Raw genomic sequence first — 8,995 nt, forward strand, 5'->3', positions numbered from 1 at the left:
TTTAAAAAATGAAGCTTTTTTTGTGTGTATATGTATTTGAATATATATGTATATATTCAAAGAGATCTGGAAAAATAAAGGACAGAGCTGTTGAATATCTTTGAGAAGAATGTGCTATTGATATGATGAAGTGAAATTTTGACTTCGGCTGTGTTTTTTTTTTAAATATTTAATCGAGCATACATTCATGTATCTTCTATCATTTAATATAGTTGTCTTTTTGAATTAGAAAACTCAGAAGCTATAAAAACACAAAAATAAAAAAATTTTGTACAAGTGACTGCACAATATTAAAATATAAAGAATCAGACTTGGAGAGAATATTACTACCATTGTATATAGCAGATAATACTTAGACTATCTAAAGAGTTCTTAAAAATACATAAGAAAAATATAAAAAGTTCAGTGGAGAAGTGGTCTGGGATATGAATGTACAGTTGTTAAAAACAAACAAAAGCCAAAAAAACCCCAAATGGTCAAACTTAAAAAAAGATGACAGGTTTAAGAGAAGTGTGAATTAAAATGATCAAATTCTTTTGGCCAATTTGGCAAAGATTAATAAGCTGTTTGGTGCTTTTAAGGGTACAAGAAAAATAGGCACACTTAATGTGGTGTTGAAGGAATTCTGAGTTAACAGTGTGATGGTGAGAAGCATAATTTGACTATATTTACCAACTTTTAAAAAGCTTCTACTCTTTGACCTAACATTTCTATTAAAATAGAATAATGAGTAAAAATGGTCTCAAGATCATTATAGTAATGAAAAATTGGAGTCACAATAGTATCTTTCACCAGAGCAATGTTTAAATTAAGATACATGCATTATTTGTGCTACCATGCAATCATTTAACATTTAACAATTAGAAAGCAGTCATTTAATTAATCAGTTAACATTTAATGAGTTAAACTTTCATGAATTGACAGGGAAAGATGTCTTAGGACCCTAAATGGGGGTAAAAAAGCCAAATTGTACAATAATGGTACATATTTTATATAGTTTATGCAGTACTTGAATGTTTTATAATGAAAATACATCATAGCTAGTTTTAAATATATATATAATAAAGCAACATTATAGAGGAATGTTATAGAATAGAAAAGAAAGGAACTAAGCATTCAACTCAGGGACCTAGAAATGGGCCAGAATTAATAAGAATCATAGTTGGGTACACATTATTGTTAGTGAAAACTGGTTAAGCTTTTTGAATAGCAGTTTGACAATATGAATGTAAATCTACTAATTATATGTTCCCATTGACCCAAAAAAACCACTCTCAAACTGTTTAAGGGAATAATTAGACTAGCTTAAAGAGATCGTATTGCTGCATTGTTTATAATAAAATCCTGGAAAGAGATGAGAAAAACATCCAAGTAGGGAAATGTTTAAATTATAGAATTTTCATAGGCTGGTATCCCAGTTACAATTGATGCATAATAAATAATCCCAAACTTAGTTACCATTTTGTTAAGCCCACAGATTTTGTAGGTAAAGAATTCAGAAACTGTATAGCAGGAATTTTATAACTGTATGTCTGTCTCTGCTGGGAAAACTCAAGGCTGGAATTGACTTGACATTTGGATGGTGGAATAATCTGAAGTTGCCACAGTACAGTAGCCTCAGTGGTTATTGAGCAGTTGAAAAGAGGCTAATCTGAATTGAGATGTGCTGTAAAGTGTGAAACATATATTGGATTTCGAAGACTTAGTATGACAAAGAGAAACTAAAATATCTCAATTTTTAAATGATTGATTACATGTGAAAATGGTATTTTGGATATGTTGGGTTAAATTAAATATATTTAAATTGACTCTAATGTAGCTGCTGGAAATTTTCGAGTTACATATGTGACCCACATTTGAAGTTCACATATTATTTTTATTGATTGGTACTGATATGAAGGCTCTTTCAAAAATTTGGTTGTTGATGCTGTTGCCTGGGATCTCAGCTAGGACTGTTGATGGGAATTCATGCATGTGGTCTTTTCATGCGGCTGCTTGAGCTTCTTCACAGTATGATGACCAAGATTCCAAGAGTGAGTGTTCCAAGGGAATCAGGCAGAAAACCAATATTACCTGTGTGATGTAACCTCAGAAAGAACAGTGTTACTTCCTTTGTAGTCAAACTGACCCAAATTCAAAGGGGGAGGGAACACAAACTACTTTGTCATGGCAAGAGTTGCAGAATCACATAGCAGGAAGAGCATGTTAGAAGAGAGACATTGTTCTGACCACTTTGGAGAGTACAGTTTACCACTGGAATATGATTCAGCCAACAAAAAGCATGGAGTAGACATGTTGAGTCAAAAAAGTAGATTACAGAATGGTATTTAAAGGTGTATGACAGCAATCAGGAACATAAGCTTTGAAGTCAGGGTGCAAGATGTGGCTCAACTCTGTTTACTTCGTTAAGACCACTTCAGGTTATGTAGTCTGTCAAAGCATCTACCTGTGCAGATTAAAAAACACCTTTTCTTGGCTTAGTTTAAAGGAGAAACTTAAAATGCTTAGCTGAATGCCAGGTGGATAGTAAACATAAGGTAAATGTTATCTGGTGCCATGTTAAGCATAATCGTTCTTTTTTTTTTTTGGTATATGTATATAACGTGTGTGTGTGTGTGTAAATATATGAAGTCTCCTACTGAATTAATTAAATGTCTCAAAAGAACATGGTCCACCATTAGCTACATTATGTACAGAATTCAAGAGAAGCAAGTGGTCAAGCACCATGAACATAGCCTGCATATTGGCTTATCTTCTTGAGGTAACCTAATTTAGCATGTGAAAAATAATAAAATCTTACAAAATGGTAATAGTAATCATTATATTTTAAAATAATAATGTATTTTTCCAAAAAGAAAGATTCTCCATTTTAAAAGAGTGTGCTATTTATCCAAAATGAGACAAGACAGGACAATAAAGTAAAGTGGATCACTATAACTTGTGAGTACCTTTCCTGTTGCTGGTGGCATGTAGTCGACTCGTGGGTCTCTGAGACCCGAAAATTGAGAGGTTCTTTGTGCCCCGGCTGCTGTACTTGGCGGCTCGGTGGCCGTCACCATGCCACAAAAAGGAATATATTGAGTTACACTGTAAGCGCTATGGATACAATTTGGATTACTACAAGAAAAAGAGAAAGAAGGAAGGCCGAGAGTCTCATGAACGTTCAAAGAAGGCAAAAAAGATGATTGGTCTGAAAGCTAAGCTCTACCATAAAAAGCACCATGCTGAGAAAATACAAATGAAAAAGACTATCAAGATGCACGAAAAGAGAAACACCAAAAAGAAGAATGATGAAAAGACTCCACAAGGAGCAGTACCTGCATATCTACTGGACAGAGAGGGACAGTCCCGAGCTAAAGTACTTTCCAGTATGATTAAACAGAAATGAAAAGAGAAAGCGGGAAAATGGGAAGTCCCACTGCCCAAAGTTCGTGCCCAGGGAGAAACAGAAGTATTAAAAGTTATCTGAACAGGAAAGAGGAAGAAGAACCTGGAAGAGGATGGTTACTAAAGTCTGCTTTGTTGGAGATGGCTTTACTTGAAAAGCACCTAAATATGAAAGATTCATTAGGCCAATGGGCTTACATTTCAAGAAGGCCCACGTAACACGCCCTGAACTGAAAGCTACCTTCTGCCTGCCAGTGCTTGGTGTCAAGAAGAATCCCTCATCCCCACTATATACAAATTTGGGTGCTATCACCAAAGGTGCTGTCACTGAAGTGAACGTGAGCAAGTTGGGCCTTGTGACACAAGGAGGCAAGGTCATTTGGGGGAAATATGCCCAGGTTACCAACAGTCCTGAAAATGATGGGTGCATAAATGCGGTCTTACTGGTTTGATAGCAGTTACACACAAATAGCTGACTCCTTATGATTATTGAAAATTACACCTCAATCAGGAAACTATTACTGTGATGTTTCTGAGTACTACCAATCAGCCTTATGTGTCTGTAGTCATCAAGAAAACTATTTTATTGTTATAAAATAAACAAACATTAAAATGGCCTAGTTTTACAAATTGGTCTTCTGTGTCTGTTCAGTGTTTAGATGTCCATAAAATTGGATGATTAAAAATCAATTATAGAAAAAAAATTACTTGTGAGTATAGAAGCAAAATGTTCCCAACAGAATATTAGTAAGTCAAATCCAGAAATAGATAGAAAGAGGAATACACCATGAACAAATGGGGTTTATCTGAAGAATTTAAGGCTGGTTCAATATTTGAATGTCAATCTGTGTAATCTACATCAAAGAAGATTAAATGTTACAGAAGAAAAACCACATGATCATACCAATTGATACCAAAAAAGAAAAAAAAAAGACACTTGACAAAATACAGCATTCATTCATAATAAAAGTTTTCAGCAAACTAGGCAGAGAAGGGAACTCCCTCAACCTAATAAAGGACAACTACAAAACCCCTAGAACTGGCATCATACTTAATGGTGAAAGAATTCTTTGCTTCTAAGATCAAAATAAGGAAAGGATGTCTGCTCTTACCACTCTTATTCAACATAGTACTGGCAATTTTAGTGCAACAAGGAAAGAAAAGGAAGTAAAAGGCATACAGTTTTGACAGGAAGGAATGTAACTGCCCCTATTTGTAGATGGTATGATTGACTGTAGAAAATGTTAAGAAATATATAAAAACAAAAGAAAAAAACCCCAAACAAATGCTAGAACTAATAAGTGAATTTAGCAAGGTTATAGGATACAAAGTCAACACACAAAGATCAACTTTTTCTATACAGTAGCAATATACAATTGAAGGCTGAACTTGAAATACAATTTACAATATCTCAAAAAAATTCTTAAGTATAAACTTAACAAAGATTTCCAGACCTGTATTCTGAGAAGTACAAAATGCTGATGAAAGAGAAAGAAAACCTAAATAAATGGAGAGACATATCATGTTCATGGATGGCAAGAGTCAACATAGTCAAGATGTCAGTTCTTCACAAATTGATCTGTAGATTTAACAAAATACAATAAAAATCCTAGCTGACTTGTTTCATAGATGTAAATAAGCTAGTTCTAAAATTTGCATGAAAGGACAAAGGAACTAAGAATAGCTAAAACAGTTTTCAAAAACAAGAAACTTCGAGTACTCATATTACACAATGTTACTCTAAACATGCAGTAATCAAGACTGTTGAAGGTACAGAAACAGATCAGTGGAACAGAGTAGAGAATCTAGAAATAGATTCACACAAATATGGCCAACTAATTTCTTTTTACAAAGGTGCAAAAGCAATTCAATAGAGAAAGCATAGCCATTTCAACAGCTGATAACAGAGCAGTTGGACATTTCATTAAAAAAAATCCTTGGCCTAAACCTCACACCTTAAACATAAATTAATTCAAAAAGGATTATAGATCTGAATGTACAGCACAAAAGTACAAAGCTTTTAGAAGTAAATGTAGGAGAAAATCTTCATGACTTTGGGTTAGGTAAAGAGTTCTCAGACATGACACCAAAAGCACCATGACACCATGTAAGAAAAAAGCTTTATAAAATGGACTTCAAATTAACTTTTACTCTGTACAAGACATTGTTAAGAAAATGTGAAGACAAGCTATAGATGGGAGAAAAGTCTCATCTGGCAAGGGGCTTATATGCAGAATATAAAATGAATCTTAAAACTGAGCAAAATCAAACCCAAGCAACCCTATTTAAAAAATGGGTAAAATACCTTCATACAAGAGGATTTTCACCGAAGAGGATAGGAAGATGGTAAACATGTATATGAAAAGTTGTTCAATGTTATTAGCCATCAGGGAAATGAAAATTAATGAGAAAACACTATACATCTATGAGAATAACTAAAATAAAAAAGTATACTAACAATACCAAGCGCTGATGAGAATACATAGCAACTGATACTCTCTTACAGTACTAGTGGGAATGCAGAATTATATGGTGACTCTGGAAAATGGTTCATCAGTTTCTTATAAAGTTAAACACATTTATGTATGACTCAGCAATCCCAGTCCTATGTATCTACCTTAAAAAAAATAAAATTTATATTTACATAAAAACCTATACAACAATGTTAATAACAGCCTTATTTATAGTAGTTAAAAAAACAACAACCCTGGGAACACTCCAAATGTCCTACAACAGGTGAATTATAAACTAGTTAATCCATGCTTTATAATACTACACTAAAAAAGAGTGAACTATTGAGATACACATCAACTTAGAAGATTCTCAAAGGCATTATATTGCATGAAAGAAGCCACTTCTGAAAGGTTATATACTGCATGATTCCATTTATGACATTCTCAAAAAGGCATACTATAGGAGTGAAGAACAGATGAGCAGTTTCCAGAGATTATTGGTGGAGAGAGGAGGTGAATGTAATGAGAATTCAGTGGAAATGTCCTGATTAGAAATGTAATCTTGAGAGACTTCATTATATGTTGATATTTTAAAGCCATAAGATTAGATTGCCAAGAGAGTTAAAGGCAAACAGAAGAGACCAGAGTTTAGAACTGAAGTTCTAGGATATAGCCATGGACGCTCTTATGTTAAGAGAATGTTGAAAAATGAGGAATCAGCAAAGGAGACTGACAAGGAGCAGTCATTGAGGTAGGAGAAAAGCCAGGAGAGTTTATTGTCCTTGAGCCCAAGGGAAGAAAGTATATAAAGGGGAAAGGAATAATCAAATGCTGCTGATAGATCAAGTAAGATGACAGTTGAGCAGTGACAAGTGGCTTTTGCCACAGGGAAAACACAAATGACCTTGAGAAGAGCAGTTTTGATGTAGTAGTAGAGACAAAATTTTAATCGAAGTGGGATCAACAGAATGAGAGAAATAGAGTTGTCTTTGGAAAAGGTTGATTGTAAACAATACAAAAACAAACTCACAGACGTAGAGATCAAATTAGTGGTTACCAGAGGGGGAAGGGAAGAGGGAGGGGCAAGATAGGGTTAGAGGATTAAGAGGCATAAACCACTATGTATAAAATAAAAAACCTATAAGGATATAGCCAATATTTTATAATAACTTTAAATGGAGTGTAATCTGTAAAAACACTGAATCCCTGCTGTATACCTGAAGCTAATATAATATTGTAAATCAACTGTATTTCAAAAAAAGAAAGAAAACAGCTTGTTGGTATTATAAAAAATTAAAAGACTTTAAATGGTGCCTTGGGAAATATCTACTTAATATAAAAGAAGATGATAAATGAAAAGCAGAAGATCAAAAAAGAGGCAAGACAATTAGGAAACAAATAGCAACACAAGAAGTGTAATTCCAACCATATCAATAATAGCATTAGGTAAGAATGGGTTAATTACTCCAATCAAAAAGAAATTGATCGACTGGAGTTAAAAAACCCACGATCTATAATAAGGAAACATTAAGATGCCTTAATGCATCTTAAGTGATGCATTAGATCAGATGGATTTAATTGATATTTATAGAACATTCCATACAAAAGCAGTAGAATACACATTCTTTTCAAGTATACATGGAACATTTTTCAGGCTAGATCACATGCTGGACCACAAAACAAGCCTTGATAAATTTAAGAAAACTGAAATCATAGCAAGCACATTTTCTGATCACAACACTGTAAGATTAGACATCAACTATAAGAGAAAAACTGCAAAAACCACAAACACGTGGAGGCAAAACAGTATGCTACTCAACAACCAATGGATCATTGAAGAAATCAAAGAAGAAGAAAAAATCCTAGAGATAAACCAAAATGAAAATATGATGATTCAAAATCTATGGGATGCAGCAAAAGCAGTTGTAAGAGGGGAGTTTGTATTTATACAAGCTTACCTCAGGAAACAAAAAATCTCAAATAAACAACCTAACCTTACACCTAAAGCAACTAGAAAAGAAGAACAAACAAAACCCAAAGTTAGTAGAAGGAAAGAAATCATAAAATTCCAAGAAGAAATAAATGAAATAGAGACTAAAAAACAGATAAATGAAACTAAAAGCAGATTCTTTGAAAAGATAACCCTAATTGATAAACATAATTGATAAACCTTTGGTCAGACTCATCAAGAAAAAAAGGGAGAGGGCCCAAATCAATAAAATCAGAAATGAAAAAGGGAAGTTACAACCAATACTACAGAAATACAAAGGATCATAAGAGGCTACTATAAGTAACTTTAGGCCAGTAAAATGGACAACCTAGAACAAATGGACAATTTCTTACAAAGGTACAATCTCCTAACACTGAACCAGAAAGAAATACAAAATATGAAATCTTGTTACCAATACTGAAAATGAATCATTAATTAAAAAAACTGCCAACAACAACAAAAAAGTCCAGGCTTCACAGGGGAACTCTACCAAACATTTAGAGAAGAGTTAATGCATATCTTTCTGAAACCATTCCAGAAAATTGCAGAGGAAGGAACACTTCCAAACTCATCCTATGAGGCCATCATCACCTTGATACCAAAGCCAGAAGAAGATATCAGAGACAAAATGACAGGCTAGTATCATTTATGAACATAAATGCAGAAATCCTCAACATAATATTAGCAAATGGGCTCCAACAATGCGTTAAAAGGATCATGCACCATGATCAAGTGAGATTTCTTCCAGGGTTGAAAGGATTTTTCCATACCAACAAATCAATCAATGTGAGACACCACATTAACAAATTGAAGAATAGAAACCATACGATCATCTCAACAGATGCAGAAAAAGCTTTTGATAAAATTCAACAATGATTTATGATTAAAAACTCTCCAGAAAGTGGGCATAGATGGAACATACCTTAACATAATAAAGGACATATATGACAAACCCACAGCTAGCATTATTCTCAATGAAAAAAGCTGAAAGCGTTTCCTCTAAGATCAGGAACAAGACAAGGATGTCCACCCTCACCACTTTTTTCAACATAGTTTTGGAAGTGCTAGCCACAGCAATCAGAAGAAAAAGAAATAAAAAAATCCAAATTAAAAAAGAAATAAAACTGTCACTGTTTTCAGATAACATGATACTATACATAGAAAA

The 8,995-nt window shown here is 33.7% G+C and overlaps 1 pseudogene; it reads left to right on the forward strand.

The window, feature by feature from the left end:
• Nucleotides 1–2,202: 2,202 nt before the first annotated feature.
• Nucleotides 2,203–3,839, forward strand: LOC140699904 (ribosome biogenesis protein NSA2 homolog pseudogene; annotated as a pseudogene).
• The last annotated feature ends 5,156 nt before the right edge of the window (nucleotides 3,840–8,995 follow it).

This window comes from Vicugna pacos, chromosome 11, assembly GCF_048564905.1.
Source record: "Vicugna pacos chromosome 11, VicPac4, whole genome shotgun sequence".
NCBI classification, from domain to species: domain Eukaryota; kingdom Metazoa; phylum Chordata; class Mammalia; order Artiodactyla; family Camelidae; genus Vicugna; species Vicugna pacos.